At 37.4% G+C, this 26,963-nt stretch overlaps 1 protein-coding gene and 1 pseudogene across 1 annotated transcript in view; both read right to left on the bottom strand.

Moving 5' to 3' along the window:
- Positions 1-26,963, bottom strand: part of NKAIN2 (sodium/potassium transporting ATPase interacting 2) — an 887,037-nt gene that overhangs the window by 674,499 nt on the left and 185,575 nt on the right. The window lies entirely within an intron of this gene.
- Positions 21,232-23,878, bottom strand: LOC119044978 (serine/threonine-protein kinase D3-like; annotated as a pseudogene).

Below are 26,963 nucleotides of genomic sequence, written 5' to 3' on the forward strand. Positions count from 1 at the left end.
ACTGTATGAAAGGAAAAAGATGCTCTTTTGTCTATCAGAGGTGAACACTGCCTCCTTTATCATCACAGCGTGGGAGCCCACCTCCCTGAATGGCAACAGGAGAAATAATTAAACAATGCCTGCTGTAGGGGTGGGAGAGTATTCTAGTTTGAAAGTACCAGATAGGGGCTTGTCAATTCTAACCTGACTAGAGTTTGCTCAGAGTACTGAGCTGTAAGATAAGAATGAAGCTTTATATAATCCAAATGCACTTTGATAGAACATCAGCTGAATTTAGTAACAAAGAGCAACATTTTTAAGGTTCTAAATTTTAGCTGGAGGCAGAGGGAATACCAGAAGGAAAATAAATGAAAGCTGCTCACCACTTCAAAAGCTAATCTTTGTAATGCTTTCATTAGCAGTTTAAACAACCGCATACACACTTTGGAAGTAGAAAATAAATTATTCCGATGCCTGATTGCTATGGGGTGTAGTTTAACTTCCCAGTCTTTAAAAAATAGGCAAGGTCAGGATTTTCTTTAACTGCTATTTGGCTTGTAAAATATTTTGTTTGTAAAGGAACCCAAACAGATACATAACAAAGAGATTAGCTGATGAACTGTTCATGTAGTTCCCTCAATAAAAGATAAGTATCTGTTATAGTCAGAGTGAAAAGGGAGATAAAAAGTTCTTGCTAAAGAAACTATCCCCTTAGGCTTGGTATAAAGACATCATTTTCACTTTTAAACAAACACACTATAAAAATATTTAGACTAGACTATAGAGAAGTTGCAACAACAATGGCAAGCAGGTGAATTTAAAGTCTCAGTCTCCAGCAAGGAAGCAGGGAGAGGGAAGAAAATAATAAAAAATATTGTAAGCCAAGTCTAACAGAAAAATATGTGTGTATCAAACCAAAATGCATAATTCAAAGACCATTCAAGTTTGTAAGAAGAGAAATAGGTAAAGTCAAGATCATGTCCCCAACACTAATACAGTAAAAGATTTCCTACTGGACGTATGGCTTTGAGAAAAATCCCTCCTGTCAGACAACAATGTGGGTTTGTGGCTATCAGGTCAAGTATCGTGGATATAACAAGTAGACTGAGATACAATACAGAATTCCTAATTATAGAATCTCCACATGATAATTTTAAGGAGGAGACAATGGCCACTATTTATTATTTTAATATCTTATAATTCTAAGTTGTTTATACAGTATCACTGTGTGAGCTTTTCAAAACACTTCTGGCAGCCTGGTTATTTCCCTCTTAGTGTTTCCTTCAAGTACTGATTGATGAGTTCTTCTGGGATGGTAAGCCTGCCCTTTCTGCTATCCCAAGGAAAACCCATACACATTATGTCCAACTTACAAGCACTACTAAGCTACAGTGACAATGTCTTAAAATGTTTTTGCACAGTATTCAGTAAAAGTGTCCTACTATCACTGAAAAGCATGGGCATGTTGGAATGGTGGTGAAAGGGATTTGGAGCACTTTTGGCAGATGCAGCATGACTGAAACACGTAATTGGGGACAATAATAAAAACATTGCTTTGTGATCATTAAGAACCTTTGCATTTCATTCACTATTATTTAGACCAAGTCATCAAAAAAATAGGGACATAATGATGAAATAACTTGCACAGAATGACACAGCAGGTGAGAAGCTGGGCAAGACCAGCATGAGGCTGAAGGAATAAGGTACCAGAGAAAACCCAGAGCATAATGACCAGGGATAGTTTTGAAGGGAGTGGATGTAAGGTCCTAAATGCCATGATAAAACAAAGATAATACTTTTATTCTACAAGTTTGGGTTGGCCAAAAAGTTAGTTTTTTTTTTTTCTGCAAGATGGCTCTAATAGTGCTTAGTTGTCTTTAACTTCATTCAAAACAATTTTCTTAGAATGTATTGTGACAGCTGTCGTATCAGTGTGCATTTAAGAAAAACATTAAAATTGGTGATTTTTTGTGTAGCCATTTAAATATTGAAGATATAAGAAAATACACAACATTTTCAGCACATTATGCTTTATTATTTCAAAAAAGGTAAAAATGCAACTGTAGTGCAAAAAAGATTGTGCTGTGTATGGAGAAGGTGCTGTGACTGATCAAATGTGTCAAAAGTGGTTTGCGGAGTTTCTCGCTGGAGAAACCACTCGCTGGAGTGGTCTGATGGAGATTGCTCGCTGGACAATGGTGCTCCCTGGTCGGGTATACCATTGAAAACAATTAACGTTATACCATGTGGGAAAGCTGGCATACTCAAAATATTCAAATCAATAAAGGTATGGGTGAAAATGGAATATGTGTCTTTTACAGAAAAAACTAAATGGAGTTTTTGGCCAACCCAATGTTTAAGATATATTAAAGTTGCTTTGCTTATACAAGCTGAGGAAAAAGGTATTCCTCTAGGTAAACTGACTACATTTATAAAATATGCTCTAATTTAATGTCAAGGCTTTCTAAGCTCACGGGCAAAGATCTTAGACCTATAATATAAACATGTAACTAACTATGGCCTGCCTATTAGTTTTGGTTTGGAAAAATAAAACCCTAATTTATGAACAAGTGACAGCTCTTTTCTACTTCAGCTTTTATTAGTCACTTGGAGGAGTGGTCCAGTCTCTTTATTTTCTTGCATTTCTGTAGATTTGAATCATTTTGAATATTTGTGATAAATCATTATTAGATGCCCATCTTCATGTATTTGTGGTTCAGTTGGCATTCTAATCAACCTATAGGGAATCTGCTTCTCTAGGAGAACATACATTGGATACAGCCCTCCAAGGCCTCTTTCTAAACAGCAGTGATTAAAAAAAGGGTCAGGAGAATGTGAATGTGGCTGACATTAACACAAGTCCTCACATCACCACTAAAAGACTTAATCACAATATGATTTCAAACTTTAGTTGTAAGAAAATATTTTCCTTTTGGATTATAATATCCTATACCTAGAGAAATATTTTATTGCTACTATATCGACAGAGATATATGCAATTAAACTAGGAAATATGTTTTCTCCATTAATGTTACTTTTAGAAATTCCAGATAAGCCATCAGACGATGGAAAGTAGCAATGCTAAAACCATTTTGCTCCTGTTTCCCTGACAACCTGCCAGCATCGATGACCCAACCAAGTCCCCAACAGTGTTACAGAACAGGCTTTAAATAATGCAAAGGGCTTTCTTAATTTTGATGGGATGCTCTCTCAGTAAGAATGGAATTGCCCATCAACAATCTGTTCATCAATTTTCTTTCAATGCCTCAAATGTGATTTAATCTTTGTTAACCAATTCTCAGGTTATTTTACACAGGATGCCAGTTAGAAAGTACACTTACAACTGTGATACAATTGATGTCCAAGGGCTCTGGACAAGCAGCTGCATTTAACACAATGGTTGGCTTTCTTCCACCTACTTGTATATCACTAATTTATTTTAAATAATTTTTAAAAATTGCAGGACTAATCCCAGAAAGACAAAACAATATTCACTGAGATATGTTCTAACAGGTATTAAAAAACTTAACAAGTTTTTGCATAATCTTCCAAGTTATTTTAAGACATTAATGCAACACATTTTAACTTTTCGTAATAGAATACTACTCTTTATCCATTTTCAGTCCTGAGAACCAGACAATATGCTACTCCTACATTTGCTGTAAATGGCTAACACATCAAGTGATTTTCTAAAACTTTTCGTATTGTGAATCACTTGCCTTTATGTTCTCTACAGTTTTGCTGAAAGAAAGAGAGATATGCTTGTTCTCCTTTGGTTCAGCATTTTATATTATAGGGTGTCTATCATCCTAGCAATAGGCAAAGTGGTTCAGTTTACTAAAACATACAGACTGGACGTTGTTAATCAATGGCATTTTATTGATTTTCTTCCTAGAAGCAAATCAACACAAAGTGTTACAGACAAAAATAGGGCACTAGGCAAGAAGACACTACCTGAAATAATGTTATACCATTGCTATTTAACCTTCATGTGCTTGCAGCCATGCCAATACAGCAAAGGAATAACTAAACCAATATATCTTTTAGGAAAAAACAAAATTAAAAAAGCCAAACAAAAAACAAAACCTCTTGCCTCTGAATGTTCAGTTTTTTATAATTTTTATTCTTTTTTTTAATTAGGGAAGTGTCAAATGATTTTCAAAATGTTATAATTTCACTATTAAACTAACTTGGCAATCCTGGTTGTTTTTTACATTACTTTGTAGTCTCTGCCTTAAATTTAATAGTGCCTTCCCCCTGGGCTTTTAACAAATGCTCCCATTTATTAAAATGGGAATGAATGAATAAGTTGTCTACCTACCTACATACCTACCTACCTCCTTAGTTTTCTCAGATAATAAAAATAACAATAAGAAACTGAAAGGAATATAAAAAATGTTACTTTCACTAGATGAAGTTATAAAACTCCACAGGCAGATAATCATCAATTTCTTCCTAAAGACTTTTAAAAAGATGGGCTCAACATTCTAGAGACAGATTGTGAAGATGGCAGTATCTCTTGTACTGAAACATACACATTGGTATAGTAATACTGACCATCTAGTATGCTAAATGTTTGGCATCATATTTGTGTTTCATTGGTCTTTGACACCTTCTTTAAACCCACTTACCCCCATCCCACCTATGTTTCAGCTTCATCTCTTCTTTTTTCTGTCTTTCAGCAAATAAGTTAACAACCACTGCTTCTTTTTTTTCTGGCCCTCCATCAGCTCTGCCCCCACATGCACCAGAGAGCCTGGCTCTTCTTGAGAAGAGCCACCCAAGTAGAAACAGCATAACAATAATTTTGTAGTTAACTATCACTAAAAGGGAGCAGGTGGCACTCCTCCTTTTCAGGTCCTACTAGTGTTGATTTCCAGTTCCGTTCATTTGAACAGATATATTGAGCACTTAATTCATTCCGGGCACTAAGCTGGGTGCCAAGGATACAGAAATATGTAAGAATAAGTTCATGCATTCCAGAAGCATCCTTGTAATGCGTATGAAGATGTATGTTCCCAAAGGAAATAGTTCTGACAGCTAACAGAGTTATGTCACAGTTGACATCTCATCTTAAGTGAGATTAGTTTCTAAAGAAAGCACATTTGGTGAAAGAGAGACAAAATTATCCTTTAAACTCCTTAAATCATCCATGAAATCCAGTATATACCATTTTATACACCAGCAATGTTCTCATGATTTTGCATTCAACATCATCAAAACTGCTCTGAAAAACTCAAGGAAGAATCAAAAACAAGTTTTGTGGAAATGACTGGAGAGTCAACATTATCTGTTCATAATTGTTAAATTATCAAGTGAATGGGGAGATGGTGGAGGATTTGAAAGAATCCCTGCTTACCTACACATTCACTCAATTATCTTTTATAATTGAACTTCACTTCTTTAAACAAAGGTTGACTTTATTTCTTTTTTATGAGATTTAAAACATGGTAATATATTTAAAAGAATCTAATTTAAGTAGCACATAGTTGGTATTCAATTGTTGTTTGCTGGATCTGATACAAACCTTTATCAGATCTGCATTTGAAAAACAGAGAAAAACTGGCCATGCACTTCTGTCTTTCCAAACTGGTGCCGCCCTGGCTTCACTTAACCATCCCTCTCAGGTTCCTGAACACTGACTTACATGTCAAATGCTAAGTCATTCCTCATCAGGAACGAGATTCTAAAACTGACACCTCAAGTTATGTGAGTATGATGCAAGACACTGCACGTTAAAATGTTATGGAGGTTCAGAGAAATGGATATCAGTCTAGACTGAGCCCTCAGTGAAGGTTATATAGAGTGAATGGAGCATATATAGGATCTTAAAGGATGTGTAATTTAGATCACCCAAGAAAGAAGGAGCGGATGCTCTATAGTGCAGAGGACAAAGATATAATGTTATGAAACACCAACACTTTCCAGGGGCACTACAGTCTAAGACCCAAACTAGAGAACTAGAGGAGAACTGGGTCATGAAGGGCTGGATGTGCCTAGGTGAGAAGGTCGGCCTTTTCTGTGGGTATTAGGGAGGCATTTAAAGATTTCCCTTAGGTGAATGTCAGGGCCTGATTTTCATTTAGGATATACTCATTTTTCTTTACCTAAAGTAAGTGTATAAGGACAACAAAATGGGAAGTTAAAAGACTGGTTAGGAGGTGATAAACCTTGAACTAGGGGAGTGCTAGCAAGACAGGGAGAAGGAGACCAGAATTAAGAACTATTTGGAGTTCCTGGAAAACTCAGCAGTTGATTCAGTCAAGGCGATGTTGGTCTGTGAGTGGTGGTGCCCATGTATGTGTCCTGCAAGGCTTGAGTGGGTGATGATGGTGTTCTCTGAAAGGAGACTCCCACTGGCGTAAATGTCACATTTGAGTTTCCTGGAGGTTACTGGAGGAGATGTGGCCACTGGGAATTTTTATATGTACAAGACTAAATAAATATCAGAGAAGAGGCTAAGGTAGAGAATATAGATTGAAGAGTCTTCAAACTGTGAGTAAAATAATTAAAACCCTGAGAGGACATGCAGAGAATGAGGTGCACAGTGGGTCAAGGCCATCCTAGGGCAAACAACTGTTAAGGAGTGGGCAGCTTATGAGTTGTGATAAGACAGGCAGGAAGAGAAACAAAAAGACAGTGGGAGGGAGGTGAGGGAGAGAGAGGTGGGGGGATGAAGGCAGCAGCGGGAAGATAAGAGCTGAATGGCAGTGTGGTCTCCCGTTACCTGAGGCTCCTCAACAGCCCCAGAGGAGGATGGGACAGAGAAGGTAGGGCACCATGGGCCGAGCAGTGGCTGTGAAGGGAGGAAACTGGGACAGCTGGTGTAGACCATCTTTCAAGAAGTTTAGCTACGGAAAGTAGAGATGAAGACACAGTAACTGAAATACAAGGTGGGATCAGAGTTTGGTTTTGTTTTAGGTTGGGAATTTTTAACATGTTTACAGAAAAGAGATATAAAACGAGTGTTGTTGTTTTTGTGGGTATTTTTCCTGTTAATATTGGTCAGTAGTGGCTGATGGAGCACAGGTCAAGAACAGCTGTGACACCTGTACTATTCAGTGAGGTTAAAGAAAGGCAGTGATGGATGATGAGTGTCTGCACGAACAGCAGAGGGGAATGGTGGCATGAGTCCTAGATTTGCATTTTCTTCCCAGGCTCCCTCCAAATGTCGGGTGACTCCTAGATGAGGTGCACTTTGGTTGTGCTGGTAAACACTACGGCTTCCTAATATATTGTAGAAAGAAAGGACAACTGTAGAACAAGGTACTCAAGGAGTTACTGTGAACAATCTCCTGAGCTACTGCAGAAATACGCTTCTCTAGGATCCACTAAACTGGCTACTAGAATATCAGAGAGATGCATGTGTGAACATCAGGGCATTATTTTCCTAACTAACAATGTGTTCAAAGGACTTTTTAAAAAACCAAGAAAGAAAGAGAACACTCACTTATTTAGGACATTTGTTCTTTTCTTGGCTGTTTTTTAAATTAATTTATCACTTTTCTTAACTTAGCTACGACGAACCACAAGGGTTCTTTTTATGCTGTTGCAACATCACTGTTTCTTTACAAGCGTGGATACATTAGCTGGGCCATGAGTGGATCCCCATGTGTCACAGATGTGAATCTCCTGTTACATATCGCAGCCAGTGAACACATAAGATGACCTGTGAGTTAAGTACTGGAAAAAGTAACACCTACTTCAGTATCCTCAACCTCAGTAACAAGAGAAAAGACAAGCAGAAAAATCATAGGTATGTACTAGTGAGACGGGAATAAAAGTCCCACCAAGAAATCAGCCTTGCATTAATTAATGAAAAACGCATTTCCCTGTACTTTGTCTTTACTACATACACAGCAGTGAGACAGCTTATCCTTGACACGGACCATTTAGAAAATGAATGCATACTAGTAATGAATGATCATAAAATATACCCGAATGATTTAATTACAAAAAGCACTCTGTTGAAGTGGCAGAGTTGTGAATTTTCTTTTTTTAATTTTCATAATTATTGTGCAATAATCATGTACAATATTACAAACAACTGATAGTGTTAAAGCCTGTTTTATCTAAAGTCAATACTTTAAGTACAAAAATAAGTCAGTGAGTATATACTAAACAAATCCATATGTTATTTCATGTATCTCCTTGCATTAATTTGTTAAATATTCATTTTAATTTTTCCCTTTCATTATTTTTAAAATCAGAATTCCCCGGTGTGAACAGACTTGTTCGGACTGTGCCACATAGTGGTGGGAGATGCCCACCTGTAGCAGGTGGGTGTCTGGCACTTCATTTCCTGTGCATTCTGATGAACTGCATATCATTTTACAAAAGGCACTGGGTAATATTAAAATATAAGTGATCTAGATGTATAGAATATTATACCTAGGAAACTTTTTGAGGACTAATCTGGTAGATTTGATTTAATATCCATATTAAATAATCTGTTTAACACTTCCCAAATCGGGGGAATGTTACCTCCTGATAGAAACAAATGGTGTATCATGCCGAAAACAATCAGAAAACTTGAAACTGTCTTCCTGCATCAAAAGTCACCTGGACACTGTTCGAGCGCAGGATGTGGTTTTTCTCATCGACAAATCATCACTGTCACATTTTCAAAACCTAACTGTACCCCATAACCCTGATTTTGAATTTTAAAATAGGAAACACATTTTTAAATATGCCCTAACATATCTTAAGGATATTATAGTTGGTTCTATTACAACCCTGAACATCAATTTTGTTGGCTCTTTAGTATCAGTCCTTTCTTTTCCTTATCCTGGCTGGGTACACTGCAAACAGAGGTAGCTTCGAAACTCAAAACACCACGTTTGTTCGTTTTCCTTGGGTGGAAAGCCTTCAACTGTTTGACGTTACATGCTGTAACTTTTCAGTTTCAAAAATGATAATGCAAACATATAAGTATCTTTTCTGAGCAACACAACACTTGGTGTGATTGTATCTGTATTTTACAGAGGTTATGAGAAAAGCAATATAAAGTTAATCTATCCTGCAATAATGAGAAATAGAGCCTCACAAATTCTTTTAAATATATCATTACTGATAACAGCAGCATTTCTTAAATAACAATGATGTTACACCAGTGAACTAATGTTTCAGAGGAATATATCATGACGTAGAAATGAACAAAAGTACACTTAAAAAATTAAGGCACAGAGCAAGAACAGTTAGCACTTGAAAGGTGAAATGGGATTACTAAAGATGACTAAATTAAATGATAAAAGGGAAAAGCTTAGAAAAATAATGGTGAATAGGCAGTATGTCAGCAAGCTAGGGAAAGTGTGAGTTGAAGGAATAGTTAGGAAAAAGTGGACCAGAGAAGTGATAAAGGGAAATAAGCAGAGTATTATTTGGAGCCTGGGCATATATGTGTGTGTGCATGTATATACATATACACATTGTTTAATATACACATGTATACACACTGTATGTATAACGCATATATAAGGTGAGGAAAGGAGGTTTACAGTTGTTCATATAAAATAATACAATAATTAATAAAAATAATACAAGAATAAACTTCCGTGTACTCACAAATGTAAAGCTATTTTTGCCCCACCCTGTGCATAAACTCAGAGATACACATGTACACACACACCTTGTATGACACACAGATGTACATATATACATGTGTATGTGTACACATACATGCATTTAACTAAAATAAACATATACACACATATACCCATGGGCAGCAGAGCCTATAGCGCCAGCTGCAGCAGGGGTAATGACTGTGACCGCGTTCGTGTTCCTTACTATCTATCCTGTCCTGCAACCCTCCCCAATCCCTGCTCCCAGTGATTCATGCAAAGCACTCACACTCTGAAGCCTGTGGCTGGGCAAAGGAAAAAAGGATGGGCAAATTAGCTTTAATTGGATCTTATTAACTTAGTCATTTAAATTGCTAATCTGTTTCCAAGTAGGCTCATTTGTAGATAACTCATCTCTAGATGACTGAACTTGGCTTTTCTAACCCTTGCTTATAATTGGAAAAGAATAGGAAAAGTTGTCATTTGTCCTCCTTGTATTTCATTTCGAAAACAAATAATGCTAAAAAATATATAGACACACTACAACTGGAACTCAATTTTTATGTCCATCTAGTTAAAGATGATCATAAAATGACTAGAATCCACACATATCTAATTATGGTAAGATTCAAAGAAATCTCATACAGACCTAGATGATGTGATTAAACATGGGAGGAAGAGAATTCCTGAATAAATTTCCCAGCAAAGACACACAAAATATATGCTTATACAGCAAACCCATAAAGCAAAAAATTTAAAAATTGTCTTTTTAAAATAAACCTTTGTGTGATTCAAAATTCCATTAAAAATGTAAGAAAAAACATGTATGAAACTTGGCTTTCTTTATGAGTCACTTTTAGAAGAAAAAATTTCTTTTTTTAAATTTTTATTTTATTGATTATGCCCTTACAGTTGTTATATTCCCCCTTCTAATGATTTTAGAGAATAGTATTCATAGCATATAATATTGAACTATTCAGAGATGTAATATGGGAAATATATGCTATACAAATTGAAATGACATAATATAGGCAATAATTCCGACTAGACTGTTAGCCTATAAGACCTTCATTTTTTAATCCTCAAGTCTCTCTCTTCATAGCTCACAACTGTGTCTAGAACATAGTGTTGCTCAACAAGTATTGGCTGAATACTCACCCTTGGTTCATTATTTCACTTAATGGCAGCACAAGATAAATTCCCTTATGCCACTTTTCCTCCTCCTTCAAACAGTTAAGTACTGTGCTTTTATAACAATATAATGTATATCAAGTCTTTTCCTGAACTCTAGAGAAGTTGGGGCAAGAAATTCTTATTTTATATTACTTATATTTCAGCCTATTCAGAAGATATAAACACTAATGTTAGAACACTAGGAAGTGTTATCTCTGATCACCAATTTTGGATAACTTGCATAGAAAGAAATAATGCTAAGCGAATGAATCCAATTTAAAAAGTGTTAAAACTCTGCTCTAATATTAATGTGCAAAGAACATTGACCAAGGACATATCCATTATTTTTTGCAGAAAAAATATGACTCACCAAGAAAGACTGAGCCATTTTCACATTGGCTCTTGAGAATACAAAGGACATGCATGGACAGCATGGGTCCACTTACACGCTCCGAGAAATCTCAGGGGAAAGTCATACCTGCTTCCTGCCACCCTCTCTGTTCAAACATTATGAAGCAGAATAGAGAGATCACACAAAGTGATACTAGTTCGAGTTGAAGTAAACAGCAGTATTAAAGTGAATAAATGAATAAGTGATAAGATGCCTATCTTCTATAGTATCTGAATGATTTGAGTATACTAAAAAATAAATAAAATATATATATATATATATTTTTAAAGATTTTATTTATTTATCTTTGGAGGGGAAGGGAAGGAGAGAGGGAGAGAAACATCAATGTATGGTTGCCTTTCTTGCGTCCCCTGGTGGGAACTGGCCTGCAGGGAACTGGCCTGCAACCCCAGTATGTGCCCTGACTGGGAATCAAACCTCGATTGTCTGGTTCGCAGGCCCGCGCTCAATCCACTGAGCTACACCAGCCAGGGCCAATACAATATATTTTAATATCTTCCCTTGAGTACTGTTTTTCATCAGAATGAGCTTCTATGTGTAATGACCATAATATAAAAAAATAATAAAGTCTATTTAATTATAATCAGAAAAGTGGTTCTGTCCAACTGGGGCAAGGAGGTAATTGATTTTTAATTGAAATCATGCCAAGAATTTTTTACTGCTTTTGATAATAATAACATATTGGTTTATCTAAATAGAGACAACAAAACAACTAGATTTCCATGCCTGGGATGCATATTTCCTTCCAGATATTAAAACTGATATAAAATCTTCATCTTCATTATAAGATGATCTATGATATTTAGTCTTTTTACTAAGATACCCTTTAATTCCCTACAAAATAATACCATTAGGTAAAGGTGGCCATGAAAAGCTTATTACCATAGAAAATACTCATACAAATTTAGAAAAAAATCTTACGTTTTCAAACCTGATGATTTAAATTAAACTAAGATTGAAAACCTTAAAATGAGAAAATTTCTAAGGAGATCATGATTCAAATGACAAAAAGTACCTTCATTTACTTCAATATGCTTTCTTTCTGCTGCAATAGTGGGGTAATAAGAATCATGGTATGAAAAATGAAGGCAATCCCACTTTAAAGTAATATAAATTCAGAACTGCACATTAAGGGGGGATGTTAAGAAAATAACGCATGTAACCACCTGGTGGCCCTTCATGGTGAGAAGCTGTAGCTGTAGCGGAGTGGTCGGGCAAGACATCCTGATAGGCACGTGGACAGTCTGCGGTGTGACCGAACTCTAACGCCAGCATGGAGCGTTCACAGCAGCGCGGACCTGGATTCAAACACTGGCTCCAATGCATTCGTTATGCAGGCATAGTAACTAAAACCACTGGTCTTTAGTTATTTTTCTTAATTTTCAAGACAGAAATAATGAAAGCTGTCAGCACTATAAGAGAAAAGGTGTGTGAGGGACTTAAAACTGTGCATGGAGGAAAATAGATGCTCATCAGCTGCCTCTAAAGTTGAGGGGTGGGTGTTGCCGGGCGGCTAATGCATGTGTAGATATAGAAGAGGCTGTGGTCTTGGGAAGCAGCCTCAGAGAAAGTGAAATTATTTGAGGGAAGAAGGCTGAGCAAAGAAATTTTATTGCAAACCCACTTAAAACATAATTTCTTCATCTTCAAAACTGATGAGCATTGTGGACTGTGGCATGAATTCACACAACAGTTCAATCTATTCTGAGCAAAAACTGACCAGTGCTTTCAGGGAAAACATGCACTAAACTGCCAAGTTCATCAAGGTACATCATGCAGGGCATGTGAACGCAAATGCATTTTTTATATCCAGCAATTCAGATTATGTTATTTATAATTAACCAGTTCTTGACATTACATTTTCTTGAGGCTTTAACAAATTCCCTTGGTGGTTAAATTTGCAAGTTTTACAACAAAACCTGACCATGATTCCTTTACCCTCATTAATAACTATAAAATAATACTTGGTTTCTTTGGCACACATGACTTACATTGGCAGTTTTTACTCCATGTCTTAATTGCTAGATAATACTGGTGCCTTGAGTTTTTTGTCACAAAATTTAAAATGTAAACACTGAAAAAGATCTAAGTAGTTTTCATGCAACTTTTTAAATTGTGAAACTTGTTCTATAATTTGATCACTGAATCCACAGATCAAAATTGAAAATATTTGATTGAAAGAAAAAAATCTTAGATTTATTGTATAATTGACTAGAAATATACAAAATGTGGATGATGGGAACTTCAGCAGTGCACACGGATTAACTGTACATGGGGAGGGAGAGGGAGAGCTGCATGCGTGGTGTCAGGTGTGTTACAGGAGATAAATCCAGTAATCATACCAGTGCATCATTCTTGTCATTATAGGTGGTGGAATACCCCCCAGTGCACTTAATAGGATGATTAAAAGCAAAACTAGAACAGTATTTTGCCAGGAAAAGAACTTATAAATACTGACTATATAAGATGCACAAAGTAAAATGAACAGAACTTCTTTAGACTGATGTAACTAAAAGGAGATGTTGTTATTACTAATGACCCAGTCACAGCTAATGATTTTATGGCCAACCGGAGGCCTGAGTAGTTATGCTAAACATACAGAACAGCTTTGCAGCACCTCATGATGGTTTTTATTCTCCTCTGAACCATTTAAAATGTGGTTCTCTTAATGAACTATGAAATGATCCAGTAAGATCCTCTCAGGCATGAGGCACACTGTGTTACTCACTCATGGCAATGGGATTTAAGAAGCCATGACTCAATTTAGAATTGAAAGAAATGAGGAATTAAAACTAAAGACCCTATAAAAATGATCAGAAATACTGATAAATATAATTTAGGGAGGGTAAGAGAAGCAAAGAAACCTTTTCTTTTTAAGATTTCATTTATTTATTTTTAGAGAAAGGGGAAGGGAGAGAGAAAAAGAGAGAGAAATGATGTGTGGTTGCCTCTTGCACACCCACAACCGGAGATCTGGTCTGCAACCCAGGCCTGTGCCCTGACTGGGAATCAAACTGGCAACCCTTTGGTTCACAGGCTGGTGCTCAACCCACTGAACCACACCAGCCAGGGCAAAGAAACCTTTCTAAAGAAAGATTTTGGCCAAAATTAAAATATAGTCCTATTGCTAAGAAATTCACTGACTGGGGAAAGAGAATTAACCATGGTTGGCTTATACCAATCAGATTTACCCGTAAAAAAAGGAAAACATGCTTTGCCCGAGCTGTCCAAACCCAAGCACAATATGTGTTCTGTTGGCACAGACAATGGGAGAAATGCCCTGCATTCCCTGCCATTCATGGTCTGCATTAACAAGTCCTTGGAGAAAATCTGGTCACATGAATTCCAGTTCTTCATATTTCGTACCCCATTGGAATAGGAAATGTACCTGTAAAAAGTTTATTATAATGATCAGATAAAATGTAAAAACGTATGCACATGAGACTACTGATTTAAGGAATATTTAAAAAATCAAAAATAATGAAAATGAGTAGGAGGTATGTTAAACAATGAAATGTTTATATAGTTCAATAATATGTGTGAGGTTTTTCAAAATAATGACGGAAAATGTTGATGATAGGTTGCTCAACTGTCATACTAAAACTTCATTTTATGTAAATATATACTCTAAAACAAAAATTTAAGATATTTGACTCCAAAATGTTAACATGAATACTCACAGAAGATTATATTTTGAAATCAAACTGGAAACAATCCAAATGTCCATCAACATGTGGGAGGACAGACCAACGGCAGTATGTCCATAAATATCACATTATTTCAGTGAAAAGCAATGAACTATTCATATGTACAACAGTATCAGAATGACTCTCAAATCATTATGCTGAGTGAAAAAGACAAAGAACAAGTAAAACTACATGATTCCAATTACATAAAATTCTAGAAAAAGAAAGCTAATCTATAAGAGCACAAAAGATATCAATTGTTATACAAGATTAGGTTTGAAGAGATAAGAAGATAGGAAAACAATGGGACAAAAAGGAATGCTTAAAAATGATGGATATACCCCTCATCTTGCTTGTGGTCATGGATCCCTGCTGTATACATATGCCCAAACTTATCATAAAGTATACTTGAACTATGTGCATTTTATTTCACGTCAGTTATGGTTCAATTTTTTTTTTAATACAGAAAGAAAAAATGCCTGTGTGAATAGAAGGAAAAGTAGTTGATAAAGCTGATCAGATAAACGAAGACTCAGACTGTCATACAAACTGCGGCAAGTCTGAACTCTCTCCTGTGAGCACAGTGGGGAGCCAACTGCGACTGCTAAAATTCGAGTGACCTCATCAGACCACTAGGAAACAGACTGTGAAGCAAATGGTGCGGATTTTGAACTTGAATGACAGGAGCATGGTGCTGGGAACATATTAGTTATTAATATTTATTTATATATTTATTTAATTGTTCAAGTACATTTTTCTGTCTTTTACTCCCATCCCAGCCCACCCCACCCAGGGCTCCCCACCTCCCTCCTATTTCTACCCCCCTTAGTTGTTGTCTATGTGTAAAGGACATACTAGTTTCTGTAAACCCTTCTTCTTTTCCCCTGAAATTCCCTCCCCTCTCCCCTCTGGTCACTGTCTGCCTCTATTTCAGTGTCTTTGGTTATATTTTGCTTGCTTGTTTGTTTTGTTGTTATTAATAGTTCTTTAATTATAAAGTTTGGTAAAGGCCTAAGCTAAGCAGGGCTAATGGAAAAGGAGGGGGAGATTGTGGGTACATGCCTGTAAAGTGTAAGGATTCAGTCTCTAAGAATCAGTCATTAAATGTGAGGGTACTTGAAGGGTGTTGGCTAAAAGGTGAGCCAAGAAAGGGAAGCTCAGTATCATGATGCCACTGAGACTGAGACATAAAACCAGTTTGTGGAAGGAAGATGATGATTTAGGTTTAGACACATTGACCATGAGGTAAATGGAAGATATTCAGATAGAGACTAGCAGTCAATTGGAGATATTAATCTAGGGCTTGAAGGGATTAGCCAAAGAACACACATGCATAACCCATAAACACAGACAACAGTGTGGTGATGGCCAGGTATGGAAGCAGGATGGAGGAAAACAAAATGAAGGAAAATGAGGGCATCTGTAATAGAGTCAACAATAAAAATAAAGTAAAAAAAATAAATTTGGGACAGGAAATGTAGATTGGACAGCAAACACTTTTACTATAATAGTTCCAAATAGAAGGATGCACAGTATCACTGGGTCAGAATGTATAAAACAGAAATCAAAGACGGCTTCAGTTGGGCCTTTAGAAACTCCCATCAAGGCCGGGTGAATGTGTGTGGAAAAAGACTCTATCCAATGCTAAGAGCACCAGAGACACAGGAGAACCAAAGGTGGAAGACTGTTAACAATGGTGGGATCCATCTGGAAGCCAACAGTTTGTGATCCAAATGAAAGCAGTGTTCAGATTCAGCAAAGAGGTGGACATTACAGAACTTAGTGAGAGAAGCTGCTGCCCAGCCCTGCATGTGAATCTGGTCAAAAAGGGTTTGATCAATCAGACGGTCTTAAGAAAAAAAGTGGAGATAGTGATTAGGGATTACTACTTAAAAATTTATCAGTGGGTAGATCAATAAAAAAAGAACATATCTTTCTGGAGATTAAAAATTGTATGAAAGTAAACAGAAAAAAATAGTCCAGCCAGTTTCCATCTTATCATTTTTTTAAATACAAACTCTAAAAAACAGAAAGTATCATTGTAAGTGTTCCACTGTAAGAATAACTATAATAACTATTTGATTGATCACTTAGTATGTTCCATTCAGTAATATAAGCACACACACATACACCAGAACTTTCACAGAACTATTTTTATATACAAACTACGGTCATCCTATTTTCCAAATGAGGTTGATAAGCAACTCATCAGTTCTATGAATGAGTGATAGAACTAATGTCTGAGCATAGGTTCCACTCTTAGCATTGACACTAGAGGGGAAATATGCCTCTAAAGGCATCTAGTGTGACATCCCCCACTTCCTCGAGATGGCCCAGGGATCATCTTTTAAATTTACAATGAAAGCATACAAAATAATCATGTTACTTACAACATTAAACTATAGAGGAAAAAGTATAAAAATGCACCCACACATAGCTGCAAATTACTGAGTGAGGATCATGTAGTTACTATTTCGCACTTTTCTTTACTGGAACTGACCACTAGTACTAAGAGCAGGTTAGACCCCAGTCAGTAAAAAAAATGCCCAGGGTACTTTGATCTGTACTCCGGGGAGAGTAATGTCATCTTCCGAGGTCACTTTGATTGCTTCAGTTCTTCAGACAGCAACCTCTCTGTTGGAAGTAAGAGTGGTCCACCCTGTTCAAAGGGAAATGTCTCTTTCTCACCAAAGAAACTGAACTTCCTTAAAATTTAAAAGGAATAGATTTTGTAGTTTGGGCCCTGTTATTAAAAGGATAAATCAAAACTTGGAATAATCATATGAAAGACCCCGGTATCCTTCAGATGCCAATTGTATTTGACATACTCTGACTTCAGTATGAAAGGAAGAATTAGCATGGAGAGGCCAACGCTGTACCTTGGATGATGATGGAATTTTTCAAGAGATTTCACATAGACTATGGCAAGATACTACTTTCTATAGTGGTAGCCACCGGCTGCGCGTCCTGACCGGGCACTGGAAACTAAGTTGTGCTGCTCGGCCGCGTGCACCTGCGCTCAGTAGGTGTTTCGCAACACGTGACATGTTTGTGGTCACATGTACATATTTGTGTTTCTTACTAGGCTAAGTTTGAATTTCATCATGGTGACTACAAGAAACAGTTTCTGCACGTACTGAGCCGCAAGGACAAGACTGGAATTGTTGTCAACAATCCAAACCAGTCCGTGTTTCTCTTCATTGACAGACAGCACTTGCAGGTGAGTGCTGGCCCCTTAGGGTCCTATAGAATCTAAAGGACTTGAGACACATGGTCATAAACTAAAGGGGGGGGTAATGGTGGGGATGGGGGGTAGGGTGGAGGGGAATGAAAGGGGGAATAGAACAACTGTAACAGCATAATCAATAAAAAATTTAAAAAAAAGAAGGTTGCCTGACTTTTTATATATTCTGTTAAATCAATTTAATTTCTTTGCTAATTAAGTAACCTCCATTATGATCCTTTATAATTCTGCATATTTTTATAAAAATCAATTACTTCAATATGGATGGGTTAGATCAGTTGTTGTCAAAATTATTTGGCCTCAGAACTCATTTGCAGTATTAAAACAATACTGACTTATGTCAGAAGTTAGAAAAATTTAAATATGCATTCATTTTAAAATAACAAAATAAACCTGTTTTAATTTACATCTACTTATAAAAAAGAACTAATTTACAAAATTTTAAAAAGTTACACCATTGTTATTTTTACATTTTTTATGTATCTTAAAATGGTAGGCTTTAATGAAAGTCTTGTTGTGATATTGGTTATTTACCACACATGCCATTTTGGTTGAAGAATATGTACAAAATCTAGTTTCATACAGATATGTAATTGGAAAGGGGGAAGTAATAGAATAGCTTTTCAATGTTCTTTGATACTACACCTAAAGGTGAAAGTCATAGTCTTTTAAAAGTTAAGTTGCTATGTGGACCTGAAATTATGTCAATAACATTTTCATATTTTCCTTCATTAAAATCAACTGGTGTATCTTGCTCTTTGAATGGATTTTTGCTCATGAGTAATTTTGTAATATCCTGCACTGGTAATTTGAAAATAATGGTTTGCTGATTCAGATTTTCCAAAAGTTAATTATTTGCATTAACTAATATTTAAAACTCATTCATCAATATCAACCATCCATTGCATAAAAAAAGTCTCCAAGTACTGCAAGGCTGACAAACTCACACTGCCAGAGACACGTTTTCTGAAACTTTTCAAAAAAATGAAAACTCAGATATTATCATTGACAAAAAATACTGTTAGTTGTCTTTCTTGAAGTGACAATCTCACTTTGTCCATTTTCAAGAAAATGTCTGAAAATACCTAAGGCTAAGTATCCATAGTTTTTCTGTCAATTGTTTTTCAAGTAAAAATGGTGTTAAACGTGGGAAAAGGCATGTGGTTCAGCTCACTCCTCCTCCAGAGGACGATCCCACTCCAGCGTGCAGCAAGGGTGCTGTGCACACTCAAACGTGGGGAATTCACAGAGTTCATAGTTTCTACGGCTTCATCACAGATTTGAGGATGATGTGTGTTTGCTCATTTTATACTGGGAGTGCATGGGAGTGAGGAAGACAATGGCCATACAGTTTGGTGCCACTGCCCTGAGCCACGCTACGGTGACTGTAACACCATTACTTTTTGCACCATCAGCGCAAATGTCAACCAAGTGATGAGGTAAATAATGTCCCAGTATTATTAGAAAAACAGTTTGACCTTCCTGACTCCTCGAGATGTCCACGAATCACAGTTTGAGTGATGCCCTTAGACAATAATAAAAACTGAATGAGTATACTTTTATAGAGTACTACTAAAACTCTAAAATTAAAGTCTTGAATATTGGGGAGAAAAATAAAAGGCACACCATCCCCCTACGAATTACATGTGCCTATTTGTTAGGACAACTGTTACCAAAAACAGAGTTTAAGATTTATGGACAAACACTCCCTGTGTGAGTGAGGGAGGGTGCCAGAGAGGACCGGGGGTGGGGGGAAAGAAGGGAGTGAGACCACAACAAAACAGACACTTTCCAAAACCCAGTGGGGAGCTTTTAAAAACTACTCAGTACCGTTCATTGCCCTGATTCATTCACAATGTTCCTACTGCTTGTTTTTATAAAATTCAAAATAATTTACTTCAGAGTTACAAAAACTCTGCATATAAAGTGACTACACCTACCCAGAAGTTAATTTCTGTTTTCAGAGGTACGAAGGCAAGTGCGGAAACACAAGCAGTGAAAGTCAGAATTACCATTTTGTAAAAGAACAGGGTTCAACGTTGAGGAAGAGGGACAGGGCACTGCAGCGTGGGGAGTGACAGCAGAGGCTGGTCCCTCTGAGGCTGCCACCCAGCTGCCTGCCACCCAGCTGCCCGCCACCCAGCATTACTGCTGTGTGTGCATGGGGGGTGCCCTGTTCTTGGTAAGGTAAGCCATAAAGCAGACCCCTCAAGACTTAGAACTTCCTGAGAATGCAATAATCAGCTCTGATTACTACTTACCCATCATGCTTACAAAACATACATTCTCGGTATCAGTTATAAATATGAGGCAGCTAGGTGGACAAATATGTAGATTGGACAGCCTTCTTCGGAGGAAGAGAGGAAACAAAGAGGCAGAGGCAGAGAGAAAAAGAGAGAGGCATGGAAAAAAACAGAGACAAAATAAGAGACATATTGAGCAAAGAGATAAAGACATAGAGACAGACAGATGGAGAAAGACAGACAGGGAGAAAAGAGAAGGCCAGAGAGACAGAGGCAGAAGAGATGGAAAGCAGGAATATGAGGAACAGGCACCTTGAATTTACCGACCAGAGAAGGGACAGACCAAAGTTGGGATTTCAGGATTACAACTGTTCAGTGTAAATTTATGATGATCAGTATTTTGACATACCAAACAGATCCCAGTACTCTATGTGCTTTTAATTTAATAAAAAAAGTTCTTTCCTATGGGAAATATGGAAAAGCATCTTCAAAAGCACATGCCCAAACCTCATGGGAGGCCTATCACAGCTTGTCAGAGAATGACCACAGATATTAGCAACATGCCGGTTTCTTCAGTCACACATATTGGCCCCTCAGAGGGTTTGCCTGTGTATCAACAGTGCTACAGTTCACCTGGGCTGCACTAAGGGGTTTACCTGATCTGATTGGTCAGGTGTCAGTCTGAATATGTCATCAGTTGCCAACAGCCATTTATCTTTGTTTTTGTTTTTTGTTTTGGTTCCATTATGCGATTTTATTACTTTCCACTCTTGTGCCTGCTTAAGAACTACAGTATTGATGTCACCGATTCCTTATCATATTTCCTCATGCCTTTGCATCCTTGCAAATGATGACCTCCAACAGCAGTTGTGCAACAAAATATCAGCCCATAAAATGAAATGCTTCCTTACTGAAGTTCTTAGGTCATTGATAATTAAGGATCTTCTTCCATATCATCTGGATTGGGAGCCATGATGAAGTGCTTTGGGTATTCAAGGTTGTGTGTGTACGCATGTATTTCCCAGTGGGCATCAACTTTCATGTGTAATGTAACATTCTCCGATGCGAGTTTCAAATTCTCGAAGGTCAAGCCACATCTGGTAGTCCTGTAACCAGGGATGACTAAGAGATTCGTCCACACTGTAATGTTTCCTCATCTTCACTTGAAGTAGGTTGTTTACCAAATTAGTTGTTTCACCAGAAATTTCTTTCCATTGATTTGGTGGGTACATAAACGTGGCATTTTGAATTTGGTCATTTACATCTTCATCTTCATTAAAGGGCAACATGCCACTGAGACTCACATAGACAATGACGCCCACTGACCACATATCTGGAGAACAGTTGCAACCTTTGCTTCTGAGAACTTCGGGGGCTAAGTACACTGGCGTTCCCACCACAGACCTCCGGAATGACTTTTCACCAATGATGCAAAACCAAAGTCACAGAGCTTCACCTAAGGAAACGGCTCTGTTGATGCGAGTAGCACATTTTCTGGCTTTAAATCACAGTGCACAATGTTCTCAAAGCAACAAGTATCTGTGTCACCATGAATTTAGTAATTCGTTCTGGAAGTCAACTTTTCTCACTGGACAGAATCATTTCCAACATATCTCCATGCAGCTTTTCCATTACTACAAAAATTCATTCTGGGGTTTCAAGCATACATTCCAGGTTTACAATCCCAGGATGGTGCAAATTCTGTAAAAAATTCCACTTCATTACTGAGTTGACTTTCCTGTTTTGTAGGAAATCTCATCTTATCAATTACTTTAATAGCCACATCCTTTCCAGTTTTTCTATGTTTTCCTCTGTAAACAATACCAAACTGGCCTGAACCAAGCACCTCATCTGCAAAGATCTGGTAAACAATACCAATGTCCACATTCTCCTGGATTTGACAGTTGGATACAGAGATACTGGTAGAAAAATCTTTGCGATCTTCCCTTGCCCTGGAGAAGTGCAGACACTGGCTTGAGGGGTAACAGGCATGAGAGCTTGGTGAACTGCTTTTTCCCAGCTCTGTGCTACGTCAAGTCCAACTCCAGTGGCAGCAAGAACAGGACTGTGAGAGCTATCTTCAATGTTCTCACCAACAAAGTATACCATAGTATCAGTGATGATTTCAAAACAGTGTGGGTTGCTGCCTGGTGAAATGCTTGTGAGATCTTGTGGCAAGGATATTCGGAGAATTTCTGAAAGTGTAATTTCCTTACAATACTTTGATCCAGATTTGTTTTGAAACAATGTTAGACATTTGCTGTCAAGTCTCCAATAATGCCTCTTCCTCAAAGTGTCCCTGCAGGTGTAATGGACCATCCATCCTTCCTTCACCATAGTGCTGCTCCTCTTTGTGTGCTTGATGGACTGTATGACCCTCATCAGTGGAATATTATTGCTTGTGGAAGGACTAATTGTTTTAACAGCATCTTCATCTCTTTCCACATCAAGATCGGATGGATCCAGGAAGAACATTTTATCTTCTGGGGGAGACGGTTCTTCTGTGTTGTCCAAGCCCCTACTGCCATCACTGTTCATGTCACTACTGTCAATACCATCGGCATATCTGTACCTGTTCCCAGACTGGAAGGTTCTCCATTGAAAGTAACCTCTGCAAGGCAGTCTCTTGGCACTTTTGATGCACAGCATTTATGGCAGTTGAATTTGCAATCTTTACACTGCATTCCTTGGTGAAAGAGGCCTTTCAGTAACCGCTTGCAGTACTGACATATTGTGGGACGGGTGTAAGAGTGAACAGCAAATGTGTGCGGAACTTTTATTCTGCACATTACCACCTTTTCCATCCAGATCGGGTGACCACTCCAAGAAGGAATTCTCTTACTTGGTTCTTGGTGAACATGCGACTCTTCAGTGGGAAGAGCTATATATTCAGTTTGCAGGGGTCTTGTGACTGAGAGACCAGGTCCTGGCAGAGACACATTTGACAAACGCCTCTTTTTCACTCCACTGCAGTTATTTGGAATCTTGAAGGCACATCGTTTACGATAATTTAATCCACAGCCTTCACATTTCAGTCCCTGATGTACCAGTCCCCAGAGCATCTCACCACAATCGTCACAAAACGTAGGAGCTTTGTAAGAATGCACATAGAGAGTCTGGGGATGAATCTGGAAATCTTCTACTGTGGCCAAAGCTGAAAGAACAACTTCTACTAGGTCTTCTTCATGTATCTCATCTGCTGAGGTCATCAACTGCAAAATATTTTCTGAGTTCATGTCATGGCGAAAGAGAAGAATTTTGTCATACATGCCAAAGAATCCACACTCTGAAAACTTCTGATAAACAATGGAGCACATGAGATCCTTGACAGCAGATAAAGAGAGTTCCTGAGCTTTGATGGTAACACTCTCTCATGTAAGGCCAATCTGCAGCAGAAATGAAACTGTGTGCACTGAACCTCTGGAGTTGTTGAGCGAGGGTGCACTGAAGCTTCCATTAGAGAGTCGGGCAGAGAGTCCTGTCTTAGGACTTGAACATGAAGAAGGACTTGGAAGCACAGCAAATAGAGTTGCAGGTAATACAGACTTCTGGGCTGATGGAGGGGAATTGTTTGCAGACATCTGCCTTTCTTTAATCTTTTAAAATAGTTGTCAATTCTTTTTCAATGGCTATGAACAGGCTTTTAAAATCTTAGCAGGACAAGAATGACTATACTTTTAGATTTAATTGAAAACTTATTTCCTCTTTTAAGCTACTCGTGCTGATGACTGCAAGTTCTACAACTGTGAAATGAATTCACAAAAGGTCCTACTTCCTTTATTATCAGTCCCATCAAAAAAGAGTCTTGGCTTTAGGACCACAACCAGAGATTTGGAAAGGATTTAACATCACTGAATTATCCTCATCAGAAAAGAGTGGACATTGCTTATTTTTCTAAACTTCTTCATTTATTTCCTCTTAAGTTTTATTCTTGTCTCTCTCTTTTAATTTAAGAAAATACATACTGAATAAAAGTTGTTTTTTGTCAGGATGAAATCCTCCCAGTTAAAAAAAAACACAGGTGTTTAGCATTGATCTATTCAGTGTTTATCCTTTGGTTCAGTGACTTGATGGGATACTTTCTCAAATGTCCACACTTTCATTTTTAAGGGGGGTAAATATTTCCATTATGAAGTACAAAGATTAGGGTCACATTTGAGGATGACAAACATGATATTTAAAAGCTTGACCCAATTTCTAGTTATTGAATGCCTCCTTTGGAATCTAAGGGATCAGCACAAGTTTTTATGAACTCTTATCCAAGCGATCATGCTTTGCCACAGTCCCTGCTACTTCTAAATTGCTAATTTTGAGCTGGTCTTCTTAAAGGCTACATAATGGGGTTTGTTCTGATTCTCTTGGAACTGCCTCACAAATGCCACTTCATCTCTTGCCCAAGGGGCTCCCTGGGCAAACCGATTCTTTAGGGAATAAAAGACACAACAATGCATTTCGCATTTACATATTTATTGAACTAATAATTTTCCAACATTTTACAAAGAGATGTACATAATATACAGTTATGTCTCTTTATAAAAGATGTTCAGACCTAAGATTATCTGTTTCCCTTTGAACAAAAGTGTTTGCATTTGGTTTGGTTTGTATAACAGTTCCACTCTTTAGTTCTTACGAAAATATAAATAAATATACTCTGACTGGCAGGGTGGGAGTGCAAAGACAGATAAAAACCGGTGAAATTAAAGAGCACATTCTCCTTTTTGACACCACTGAAAATATCTGACCAAAGCAGAGCAATTGGAGTGCTCAAATAAAAAAAATAAGACAAAAACAAACAAACAAAAAAACATCAAACCCTGATATTCTGTCTCCTGACTGTACCCTCTGCCCTGGTCTTACTGGGTCATTGCAGAGTGAGCAAGACCAACAAGAAATTGTGGGCTTTAAAGAGGACATGGTCTTATATGCCATTGTCTATTTGGTCTTTCTTCAATTAATAGGTGCACAACTTGCTTTCAGTACTCTTTTCCTGTTCATTTCTTTGTCTTTGCACCTGTAATCCCCAAACTCAAACACAGCCCCAGAGACACGAGGCTATGGAGCTGGCAGAGTATAGTACAGCTAAGTGAATGGAGACACACTCCAGTGCTTCCCTTCCTAATGTTCGCTGTGTTCAGGGCAAACAGATACAAAAGGCATTGATACAATGATCATCCCATTTGGTCTTTTGAGTGTGAAAAAAATTGTCAATGAAAATAACAGGCTCTGGAGTTGAACTGCATGGTTTATGTACTAACTGGTGACCTTGGGAATGATACTATTAAATCTCTCAGTCCTAATGATCCCACCTGCATAACCTGGACAATATTAAATGCCTCAGGAGGAGAGCATTAAATGAAATAATATATAGAAAGTGCTTAGCACTCAATAATTATTAGTAAGAAAAAAGGAGAGAGGGAAGGGAAAGAGGAACAGGAACAGTGAGGGACAGAGAAAAAGAGAACAGGTGCATTCTAGCAGAAGTGCTTTAAAATATAATTTTGTTAAGTAAATTCTATTTTCCATTTATTCCACAACAAAACCAGATATGCTTTTTGTTTAAAAACTTATAGACATAATATAAACACACTCTAATCTAACTTTTAAAAACATGTAAAATAACTCTGGTGAAATATGAGTATTTACTAAGCTCCAACTAGCAGTGGTGCCAATAACAAAGAGAATAAAATACTCACTTTAAAAAAATAGCAGCTTTCACAGCATTTTTAACAGTAGCCCACCAAAAATATAATTTATCACAAATAAGATTTTTACAACTTGAAACTAAAGTTTCACAAAGCAGTCCCTACACTTGTTAAATATTTTATTCCAAAAATTCCTATTTTGTTCTATTTTGATCTTTACTTTTAATTTTTAAAAGGTGGTCATGACCCAATAGATTGATACTCTGATCAACTAACTAATCACAAATTGATAAAAATAGATTTAAACTCATATCTGTATATTTTAATTAACTCTAATCTAAATTCGAGTAGTGGTTAACATTTGATGTGACCCAAGGACAATAAAACTAAGGACTTTGGATGTCAAAGTCTACACCTGAGAGTATAATTCATGTAAAAAGTCGTATTTCATTGGCGTATCAAGAGGTGCTCAATATAAGCGGTTGGTTAAAATCATCCGCCCTTCCATCAGTCTGGCCAGCTTCCTTACAATAAACATCACTGCAGGTGGAGGTCTAGATCCCCATTAGTCCTGTGTCATTCTTCTCCAAAGACTTTGTCACCTGACCGGACAAGAAGGTTTAACCCATCCTGCCTTGAAAATGTGACTGCATCTGTCTTAGTAAATATCAACGCAGGTTGCTAGCCAGGTGCCTGTGGCAGAGTGCAGCTACCCCTGAGCTATGGGAAGGAACCGTGGGACAGTTTCGTGATGGTCTGACAATACATATTTGTATATTTAACAGAATTTAATCTGGGTGTTGCTTTCATTGTGCAGCCCCCCTGGATGCAATGCCAAAGTTGTGAAGGTGGTGGACAGAGTCCAGTCACCGCTAGCAACAGTAACTGACTGCAGAAATTTACCAAAAGGCTTTATTGCTGTGTGTAGCCCAATTTGCTTAGGCTAGCTAATCAGTTATTTTACTAACAATATCCTCCTAATAAATGCATAGAATGACTTATATTACGAGGGGGGACCTCCACG

This window comes from Artibeus jamaicensis, unplaced genomic scaffold (genome assembly GCF_021234435.1).
Source record: "Artibeus jamaicensis isolate MK-2021 breed Jamaican fruit bat unplaced genomic scaffold, CSHL_Jam_final contig_387, whole genome shotgun sequence".
NCBI classification, from domain to species: domain Eukaryota; kingdom Metazoa; phylum Chordata; class Mammalia; order Chiroptera; family Phyllostomidae; genus Artibeus; species Artibeus jamaicensis.